Below are 11,082 nucleotides of genomic sequence, written 5' to 3'. Positions count from 1 at the left end.
AGTTTAGTGCCCATAAAAATGTGTACAATTAAAAGAATATATTCATCAGATGTGATTGGAGCTTTAAACTGTGGTGCTTTTACCTAACCAATATGTGCTGAAAAAAGCAAGTTTAATGCTACTGGCAGTATTGAAGCATCTTTTCCTGATTATTTTCTAGTTCCAAGAAATTTAGTTTTTCCCCTAATAACTTTTTTTTCCAAAGGAAGAAAAAATCTGTTTCCAGGGATCCATGTTTGCTCGAAAAAGAAATAAAGCAATTTGCAGCAGTGATAATTATTTTTAGCATGGGTTGTCCAGACTAGTGAGTTCCATTCGTGTATTGTATCACCTCAAGCCTACAGCCGTTGCTTTGTTTCATTAGCTAGGTCTTTGCTTTTTAAATTGTGATTTAAGTTGTTTTTATTGAAACATGAAGCTGCAGGGTTTCCACTGTTAACAGAAAACCAAATCATTAATTTTACTCTCACCTGTTTTTCGGCTACTGTCTTGCCAAAATGTCCCATACATATAATAAATCAAAAATAATCTTTTTATTTCCAATTCAAAGGGGAAATGTCACTAAATCACCTTCTCCTCCAGATTTTGTCTTAATTTAATCATGTATAACATTAGAGAGAGAATTAATTTGGCTTTGCATATGCATGTTTAGCAGCTTGTCCTTTGTTCTTTTGACACTTGGGCTCAATTAAAGCCATTTGGAGTCAATACTGATAACAATCCAATGTCTCTGTTGTCATCAGTAAATGGTGGCTGAGATATTTCTGAGCCACCAATCAGCCACATAATGGTGATCAATGAACCAATAACCAATCTTTGTGAGAATGGAGTGACATTCAAGGTGACAACTAGATTTGATATGAATGATTACATATGAAAAAAACTATATCATGAGTTAGCATCAGAAAGAGACAAGATGGCTTAAATGCAACACTAGTTCATGCTACATACAGAAAAATTAATAGTTAATTAAAAGGCTTTATGGTAGTTTGCCCAAATATCACAAGAAGTTATTTGTTATGTCAACAATGCAGACTCCACTCAACATCAAATCCCCCCAAATCCACCTGTAAATCACAGCCAATTATTAAATATTGACTCAGTGAGGCTAACAATGAGACAACCACCTATGATGGTGCTCTTAGAAATAATTTCTTCATTTAAGCTTTGCTATGAAAAGTGTTTTTAGTCAGTTGTTGTTGTTATGTGGCAATTAGACATGGACTGGATGTCAATCATTTATCCTGACCCATCATGCAATTGCAATAGATACATTTTTAATTAATATTGAATTGGACTGTCTAAACCTTTGATGATGTCTGCACGAAGGGGCACAGGTTACAGAGAGTAGTTGTTTTCTTATTGCCACACAGTTGTTCAGCTTGTCATTCGCTTCTTTTGGACCAATTACATTGCTCATGTAGAAGGGGGCAGGGTACATGCACTTATTCCTCTGGTCTTATTGGCTAATTGGCATAACTAATATGTTATTATTATTGCTTTTTTTAATGGCTTACATACAAGCACATTGAGCCCATTCTTTGGTCTCTCCTCCTTAACATAAATAGTTTTCTTTTCAGCTGCACCTTCACCTCCTTATCCTTCTTTCATCTTTTTTCAAAGCCATCCAGCTTTCCCCTCAGATGTTCTCATATACCTTCATTTGAGGTGTGTGATTTTGATTTTATAAAGTTCAGTCACAAATTTCAATCACACTTGTCCCATATTAAAAAAGACAAGATAGATGTTTGTAACCTTCTATTTGAAAAACCCCTTAAACTGTTCAGATTTATGCCACCCAGCCTCTTTTGATGCCTGCTAAACCCCATGAGGATGAAGGAGATATCGTGAATAGCCACGTGCATCAGCCTACTACTGTATTCAAGATGTCATGCAACAGTATGAGTCTGTGTTAAAAGAGACTCTCATCCTCCATAATCCCAATGAATATTTGGTATGCTCCATCATGAGGGAGTCCAACATCCTGTATGCCTGCCTCCCCGCTCCTCCAGCTGCTTTACTTCTTCCCTCCATTTTTGTTACACATTCCTGTCATCTACAAACATAAAATATCTTAATTAGTTACATTAGGTTATTGGAAGGTGTTCTAAATAAACCAACTTATTATCAAACACTGTGCTTACACTATACAATCAACCCTGAACTAACACTCAATTCGCAGTAATTGTTGAATCACTAATCTTAAAGATAAACATGGTTATCTCCTCCATTCTGATAACAGCTTTGAGTATCATTGACTACCATTCTACAAGACTAAGACTCAGGTAAGGCTGTACTTATGGCACAATTGGCATCTGAACTAAATGTGATCAGCATGCTATTTTAACCAAATTTCTTCCATGCAAAAGACCTTTTTATCTCTGTTGTTTGTGCCAGAATATAAATGAAGCAGATTGTCTACTCTGTAGTTGGTCAGCAGCAGATACCACAGAAGCATACAATGAGTCTATGTGCCCTTAATAAGCATTGTCTCAAGAAAGGTCTCAACTTTTACCTGTCCCGTAACACCAGAGTTGTTGAACCAAAGTAGTCTTTTTGGGCTTTTATGGACGCAGGAATAAAAAAAGTTAAACTGGGGTATTTTAAAACAAATTATGGTGTGTATTCAGCTTTAGACTAAAGCATACCTGTTGTCCTTTGTCATTAGATGAGAAAGCCAGAGGTTTATACAGCTAATTCTATCCTTCAAAATGCGTCTACCTAATTTAATGGAAATCCATCAAGCACTTGTTCAGAAATTTGGCTTCTCACTAAATCAGGCAAACAGGACATATGAATTCAGAAGTAATTTTCTCTGCATTTGTGGCAGATTGTCAGCATAAATGTAACTCAATAATAACATTTTAAATTGAATATGCAGCAATAATGAGCTATTCAGTGTTTACCACATGAATCTCATTTGATGCCACATCTATTTACCCTCCTTTGTTTTCCCTTAAACTAGAAAATGTTCCATTATGTTACAAGCTTGACATTTCTTTGGCGGTACTTGAGTGTGAGTAAGTGTAATTATATTGTAATTAGAAGTTGGGAACTGAACAGGGACACAACATTCCCACGATGTTGCCTTTTAGTCTTAGTTAATGGGATTTTAGAGCAGGAAGTTAGTGATGCCCCCTTATCTGGACCATCTGCTTTTCATCCTAGAACTGATGTCATTCTTGTTAAAGAAGCATTTTGTGGTAGCTCTGATTAAAACATCTCAAGTGGCTTTAAAATTCAAGCCACTTCATTTTTTGCTCAGTATTGCAGCAACATTTAAGGAAGTGGACGTAGACATATCCCCTTCCTCAAATTGTCTCCTGTTGCAAACTGTGGGACCCCAAGAATGCATGGAAGGATATACTATGAATACTCTTGTATACAGTGTGGTGAAACCGAGGGCAGAGACTGGTTGTGAACTTAAATGTGATTCCTTCAAGGGAAAGTTACATCAGCACGTTTCCTGAAATGTATTAAAAGGTTCTTTTCAGTGCCAAATTTGTCTTTGCCCCCGAAGGGGTCACGCATGTCTAGATATTAGATTTTCTGGAACAGGTTTAATCTGGTTGTGTGTACAGTAACTCCATATGCAGAGGAAAATACTTTTGGCTTGAGTTACCTTGCTTAAGTTCAACTCTTTTGATAAAACCAGGCTGAACCAAATTTGCGGAAAGGAGCTTTATAAAAACTGCATTGAACTCCTTTTAACAATTAACTTGAAGTGGCTGCTTTTACTGCTTACACTACACTTAAGCAAACACTTAAACTGACAGGACCATGTGACAGCACCAACACTTCCAGTTACATTTTTTAATCAGCACTTGAACTTCATCTGGTGAGTCTACATTGAGCTGGCCCATCGAACAAATTTAAGCAATTTCTGTCAACTTTAGGAAAAATGTGGTGAGTTTTTCTTCAAGGTTTTAAATGTAAACTATTATTCAAGGATATTCAGCACGCACCCAATTATAAAGCTATTTAAGCCCTTTAAAAACATTTCACTTGGAAACTCTCATCTCAGGACACTTGCTTCAGATAATTTACAGTAATGCAATTAATGTGTATTTGATAATTTATTGCTAATTTTACAAAAACAAAGTTCATTATGTAACTACTGTTATTTAAATAATTAACCATCATAATTGGTGCCAATATTCAAGATCCGTTGAGCAAAATACCAAGGTTGGTGACCTTCCAACATCTCCTCCTGCACTGAAAACACCGAAAGCATCAATATTAAAATGACAGTGCACCCTGACTTAATGGGAAAAAATAGTGGTACTTAAAGCAGGGACTGACTTTGGAGATCCAAAAACCTTTTAGTAGCCTCATCACTAGGCTGCCCTCCAACTTTTTTTGGCTTGTTTTTTATGAACTAATCCTAATGAACCTTCGGTGACTGCTTCTTTACCCTGATCCATGCTGACTAGGAAAACAACAGGAAAAGCTGGGGGCTATTGCTATCTCCACTGCATCTGGAAGACTAAATTAAGTCAATGTTCATCAATGCACCATCACAACTTAAACATTGCAGTTGATGCCTACATTTACTATCATGTTGTAGTGTTGCTTCATCTTCTATCTATCTACGCAGGGGCGTATTTCTTTTGTGTTTGAATACTCAGTGCAAACAAATGTTCAGACTGCTTTCCATTGATAAGTCTCAGCACTGCACGGTTCATTTTCTGCCCAAATTATCCACACAAACAAAAAAATTGTCATTTATATAATATCCTGTAACTATATGGATTTACATAGAAAAAGACGCGTAGAAACACAAAGTAGATCTGTGAAATGTGATTGCAAAGAGCATTTTTGAGAGTATTAATAATGACTTTAGGAACTGATATATTGCTCATTTTACTTAACATTTGATTGAATGTTATCAATATTTAAATTAATTAATAGTCATGACAAAAAAAAAAAAAACAAGGCAATGCAATAAACTTGGCCCTGTGATGTTTGAGGTTCAAAACCTTCAGCTTGGACAATGTCTTGAATTCAGTCAAAGAGCTTCTGTTTATAGCAACAATAACCAGTATTTATCCACCGTGCCTTCATACTGACATGATACTAAATTGTACTTACTGTTGTTTAAATAAAAAGGAAGGGAATTAAACTTCAAGCTGCTGCATGAACAGGGAGAGTCAACCTCAGATAAAAGCCTTGAGAACATTTGCTATTTTGTATTTAGATTGGAAGCAGATCTTTGTTATGTCCAAGCCTGTGACATTTAACGTGTAAATAGACGTTAACAAAAGATGATTGACATGTTTTTTCTTTTTGGACTAGCCACAGGCACTTGCAGCCAGCTTTCTGCATACATTTTTGTTAAAATCATTCTCACTGATGTCTTCTTTCCTTTGACATACAGCTAATTGGCATAACTGATGTCTTGAACAGCAATCTATTAGATTGTTTAGTAATATTTCATGAAACCATGTGAGCTTACAAATAATGAAGCAACAAGACAGAAAAAAGATTGGACTAAGTGACACTGAGAGGATGGAGGCTGAAAAAAAGTTGTGCTGGCTAAGCTGAGATGGTGTCATGGTTTAGAGATGAATGATGGTGTTTACAACATGTTCATCTGAGTTATCTCACAGGGCTACAGGAGGCTGTCTAAAGAGTGATGATGAGTACCAGTAGTAGCTATGTTGGGTGGTATGAGGAGTCTGCTCTGGGAGATGTGTTCAAACACTTTGAACCACATTTCCAGCCAATTTCTCTCTGGAACATACTGATCTAAACTTTGTCTCATGTGTAGGGACTTCTTGTGTAAATGAGGGTATGTGTGTGTGTGTGTGTGTGTGTGTGTGTGTGTGTACTTGTAAATGCTACGTAGTGAGGACCAAAAACAGTATTTTCCCTTCACATTTAAGAACATTTTGGCCAATCCTAACTTTCTTCACACATGTCAATGTGAGTTTGGGATTAAAATTTTGGGTTCGGGGTCAACTCTAATTGTTTAGGTAATAGAGCTAGCCAGGAAGTGTTCTAATTGTTTTATCCTTTTGATGAAAGCGAGTACAAATAATGTCTGATTGATTGATTTTACAACCTGCATTTATGCAACCTCTCCTCCTCAAAGCTCTTATTATAGTTCACAGTCAGGTAGCAGCTCTACATGTAAGTGTCAGCTTGACTGATAGCAGGTCTTTCAAAGGTCATCTGGCATTTTGTATAGACTAGTTGAGAAAATAGCCCCTCCACTAGGTTCATTAAACAGCTTTTGATCATATCACGAGCTCTTCAACAGATGGCATTTGTCTCATTGTGTGAAGTTAGAGATGTACAAATCACCATTTCCTTCAAGCTCTTAAAAGAATATTTGTACATGTTTGTGTTAAAGGCAAGAATCTGTGTTTTCTTTTGATCGCTGTCTAGGGTAGCAGATTTTTTTGTAATCCAAGATTGATTGAGAAAATTCAGATATTACATAACATACTGAAAACATAAAAGCATAATTAGTCAACCATTTATGATCAAATGGCTACTATTACACCCTCCAGCTATGCAGCCAACTTGGATGCCAACTCCTCCTCTGCATATGCCAGCTGTTTATGGAAACAAGCAAAACTGTGAATTGTAAACAGCTAATTTTACACGGGAGGGTAGCTGACATACTTAACATTTCCATCGTGTTTGTGTAACAGTTGCATGCTGTTAAAAATATTTTTCTAGGCAGAGCTTAAGCCATTGTAAATGATGAAAACTATGTTTTTTCTTATTACCTTTATTCCTCTAGTGAGTATGGGAGTTAGGGTTTAGCAATATGATATTTTCCATCATGAAAAAAGCATTATGCACATTAGCAGAAAATGTTGTAGACGCTTGCTTGACAGGAGCACATTGGCCAGCATGTGAGAGGTAGCAAAAAGCCGGAAAATGTAACAGGAGCAAACACAGCTGGTTCAGATGTTTGAAACCACACAAGGGTGAGCCACAAAAGCTACAGTTTATTTTTCGATAGCATAAAGTAGGCTTCTTACATTCATTCAGTGACAGGGTTCAAGCCTCAAGGCTCAATCTGATCAATCAATCTGTCAATATTTAATGTATACCGAGCACAACTGGTTGTGTAAATTTAAACCCAGTGGATTGATGGGGTGGTGTTATTTCAGTTTATGAGGCATTCATGGGGTCAGTCAATGAGGTCCCTAGCATGGCCATATAACTTCACCACCAACCAGGGACACCAGAGACGGGTTCTGCTGCAGGAGGAACTTATTGCTGTTCTTTTGGAACTTCTCAATAAATGAGGCCATTGGTCGAACATCTGGAAAGGATTTGCCTGTTTCTCATCGTCTGCTCGGCTGGGAAGCTTGGCTCGCAGTCAGGACACTGCACTCCAATGCTCCAAGTCACATCAGCTGAAAATGAAAGAGGTGGGAAAGAGTGAGCATGCATGCAATTATTCAGTGGAAGAATTAATGCTTGATACATCAACATTGAGCATGAGAAATGCATTAATCACAAAGGAACAGCGGGGTCTCCCAGGAGTTGCAGAGACCATTGGTGAACAGGACTTGCCGAAGAGCCTGCATGCTGATTTTCATTGGAGCAGAAAAATTAATATCAGTTCAGTGCACCTGAACAAGCTTTTTGCAATTCAATACATTACCTTCTTCCTTTTGACCAGGACTTTCTGGATCCATGCAAAACAAGATGAAGTATCATCAGAGCAAGCAGAGTGACAATAATGATAGAAACGTCTCCAAAATATGTGCACTTTATTTGGAAAACTGTAAAAATAAAAGACAAAAAACAAACAAACCATTAACTGTGTGATGTATGAAGCAAAGAAGCTGTACTGGCACTATTGTCTCATTATTTTTTTGGTGTCTGAACTGGTGTCTGAAATATAATATAATATAATATGACCTGAATGCCAAAGAGAACCATCCATCCATCCATCTTTTACTGCTTTTCTATTTCCAGTTTGCGGGGGCTGCTGAATCCAATCCCAGCCAACGTTCTGGACAAGGGACAAAGAGAACCAATAGATTAGAAACACCAACATGTACCAAGGACATGAACACTGATATGGCAATGAAGAAATTAAACATTAAAAAAAGAGTGATCAAAAAATAAAAGTACTCGCTAATCACTTCAATCCAGCTAATCAATCCAGGAAAATTAATTTTTATTCAGTTTTTTTTTTCTTGCTTCGTAATTTTGTCACTGTTGTGTTTTTTTATTTACATTTGGTTCTCTTATTGTCAAACAACAACCAGCATAGAATTAGAAAGACAAAGGAAAAACAGAGACTATGTTGATGATTTACTTCTTAGTGGGGGGTCTGAAACGTTCTCCTGGATGGAAGGCAACGTTGGCAGGACCTTCCTCCAACAAAGTGTTTTAACATCTCACAAAAAAAAATGTTGTTAATAATTAAAAACGCATAACTTATACAGAATATTGTCACTTTGAATTCTTGAGATGTGAACAAATTTGCTGACCTCATGTTGGTTGGAAGGACATAGTTTTGGAACCCAAATGAAGGGAAAAAAAGAAAGAAGGAGACAGAGGACAGCATAGAGGATGTAACTGATGACAGTGAGGAAACTGAAGTCAAGACTGGAAAGGAGTTGACAGCAGCCGAATTTCAGTCTGACAGTTGTCAGTACAGGCAGGCAGTGATTATAGCTAAATATTGTAATGTGAAAAGCCTAAACCACCTGAACTTTTACTGCTGTATCTTTCACCCTAAAACTTAAAAAAAGAAGAAAAAAAATTGATTATGACACATTACTGGTGGAAATAACTTACCTAGTGTCCTGCCTTCCAGGATAAAGTAAAGTCTCCCTCTTGCTGGAGAAATAGACAAAATTAAGGATTCTGGATATGAGCCCAGTTTTCAAAGTTCTCTTGCCTTGGGTTAAAAGAACTCAAAGTATTGTGACATCAGATAAGTTCTGTCCACTTGGAAAACACATGCGCTATAACAAAAGTGTTTGAAGAAATTATATGAGTTTACAGGAAATCTATAAGGAAAGAAAAATGAGTGATGCAGTTCTCTGTCAGTGACTGAACACTGCAGGTGATCAGATTAGACTTTTGAATATGAAATTTTCAGGTAGTGTAAATGATATGATTAAGGTAAAGTAACTAACTTTCTACTTGAAATGTCTTTACTTGAGCACTGTTTGAATATAATACATGTCAAACGCAGTGGCTAAGCTTGCTGACCTATCATGTTGCATTCACTGCAGACACATTGTTTCCTTTTTTGAAATTTGATCTTAATTATGACATTTTTGCTTTTCTGCTTTAATATATATCAATATGACATTTTCCGTGGTTGAGGACCTGCTTCAGTTGCTGTCACTTAATATGAGATTGTAGACTCCTCCCTCACATCTGTCTAACTTCATCAATCCAAATGGAGTGACATTGGATGAGCAGGAAAATTAATGAATGCGCAGCAGATAGAACTAATCCAAACAGCTTTTCTACTGCAAATAACAGTGCAACTACACTGAATTGTGTATTAGTCTGAATATTCTAAACGTCTCTCATGTGAGTATGTGTTTTGCACAATGAAATCACATAATAACCAGAAAACAATAAAACAAGCACCCCCCCCCAGCCCATGTTATGCTTGTGTGTGGGTGTGTTAAGTGTGGTATACTGAGTTCTTTCAGGTGTGGTGCTCCCTGGAAGGTGCTTCTAAGATGGGCAAAATCAGAAATCAGTGGAGATATAAAGGAGGCTAGATGAGATGATGCGTGGAGGGGACCACTCAGCTGTCAACATTGATGTCGAGAGTGTGCTCTTTCGGCTTATACTGTTAGTAGTTTAAAAGTTAGAACTTGTCAGATGAAATTGTGTATGCTTAAAGGTGTAGCGACTGTGTTTAGTTTAAGATGTATTCATTCCGTCTATGTACATTACGTATAATGAGCACATTATCATTTTGTATAGGAACGTAATAATATGTGCATGTTCCAATCCCAGACAGATTCATAGAAACAAGCACAGAAACACAGAGCCTTGGCAACCAAAATGTATTTAATACATTCATTACAGAAACACATTTCAAGTCCAACTGCTTCCACCTGCTTTACAGAGATAAGGAATCATCCACAATGCAAATCCTGGCTCAGCATAGAAACAATTCATCATCACGTTCTCATCGAAGGCCAGACCAACATCAGAACATATGGAATCAGACACCTCCCGAAACAAATGGGAAACCATGGCCTTGTACAGTTTGTGTCCACATCAAAGACAGTGGAGAGAAATGATGAATGTACTGCGAGAGACAGACTTAGCACATGCCCAGGAATTTTCACCGAGAAAACACTTGATACATTTAACAAATGTTGCTGTACATCCATAAAAGACACAGGTGATTTACCTTTTTTTAGAGTTTCCTGTCTGGATTCTTACTGCTGTATAATCCAGCAGGTCAAACAAGAGCGGTGCTTGTGAAAATAATAATCCATGTGATCCATGTGTAATGGTGTAGCAAGCTGAGGGAACAACAAATAATCTGGAGCTGCTTTGATTTTCCCCCAGACTTCAGGGAAAATGGTGGCAAAGCAGTTAGCAGGAATTTTTATTTGTCAACTGTTGTCTTTTACAAATGACCAAGTAACAGACCTTTGAGACCAACCTTGCAAGGCTGCAGGCCGTAAGTATCTGCTAGTCAAAGAAAAGACAGAGAGTTTCTCTAAGGCTGAAATGATGATTGTTGTGGTTAAATTTATGGAAAATGAAGCTTAAACTAGCAGCATGGTGGCATAGCGTTTAGCGCTGTTGAAACACAATAAGGAGGTCTTTCTGCATGTTCTGTTCTGTGCAGAGTTTACATGTTCTCTCTGTGCCTGCGTGGGGTTCCTCCAGGTACTCTGGTTTCCTCCCACCGTCCAAAGACATCATGTTTGGGTTAACTGGTGACTCTAAATTGTCCGTAGGTGAGTGTGAGTGCGTGCAGTTGTTGGTCTCTGTCTGTCTCTGTCTGTTGGCCCTGTGATGGACTGCTGGCCTGTCCAGGGTGCACCCAATGTGAGGTGGGATTGGCTTCAGCACCCCCGTGACCCGGAAATGGAACAGCAGTGGAAGATGGATTGA

The sequence above is a fragment of the Echeneis naucrates genome, chromosome 16, assembly GCF_900963305.1.
Source record: "Echeneis naucrates chromosome 16, fEcheNa1.1, whole genome shotgun sequence".
Classification (NCBI taxonomy): Eukaryota; Metazoa; Chordata; class Actinopteri; order Carangiformes; family Echeneidae; genus Echeneis; species Echeneis naucrates.
Note: the sequence above shows the minus strand (reverse complement) of the source record.